The sequence below is a fragment of the Atta colombica genome, unplaced genomic scaffold (assembly GCF_001594045.1).
Source record: "Atta colombica isolate Treedump-2 unplaced genomic scaffold, Acol1.0 scaffold228, whole genome shotgun sequence".
Taxonomy (NCBI): domain Eukaryota; kingdom Metazoa; phylum Arthropoda; class Insecta; order Hymenoptera; family Formicidae; genus Atta; species Atta colombica.
In genome coordinates this window covers 193,632-194,153 of record NW_017259325.1, presented here as the reverse complement: position 1 = coordinate 194,153, position 522 = coordinate 193,632, and the positions used below count along the sequence as shown (strand labels likewise).

The following is a 522-nucleotide window of genomic DNA, read 5'->3' as shown; positions in this document are numbered from 1 at the left end:
CGAATAAATAAACTTAAGAAAGATTTCTTTACGAGTTTAAAGTCTAACGCTGTGCATTTCTTATTACATATTTTTGTCTCTCTCGAAGTTGATCAATTTTTATTTCGGGCGACAGAAAATGAAAAAACTGGGTAAGAAGTAGAAAGTAAACAATCGTAAAAAACAAGAAGCAGGAAGAGCTTGATATATTGTCGATATCTTCAAAATGTTTTATTCATTTATATTATGTCATAAATTTGAAAGTTGCATTGATATATTTATCTTTGAAACAAACTATAAATTTTTTAAGCGGTAAAACTAGATCTAATGTTGAACATAACTCCGTGTGAATTTATATACAATTCCAATCCTGAAAAATAGTATATACATTAACAAAAAAAAAATATCGAATTTTCTAGTGTCGCTGCGCGTAGCTTAGCGCCGAGACATTATCAGTATCTCCAGATACAGAGAATGATATAAATAATAATGCAAAAATTTTTAATGTATTCTTGCATTATATACCACAGTCGTAAACGACAT

The 522-nt window shown here is 28.5% G+C and overlaps 1 protein-coding gene across 1 annotated transcript in view; it reads left to right on the top strand.

Moving 5' to 3' along the window:
• Window positions 1–522, top strand: part of LOC108688285 (lipase 3-like) — a 12,632-nt gene that overhangs the window by 2,450 nt on the left and 9,660 nt on the right. The window lies entirely within an intron of this gene.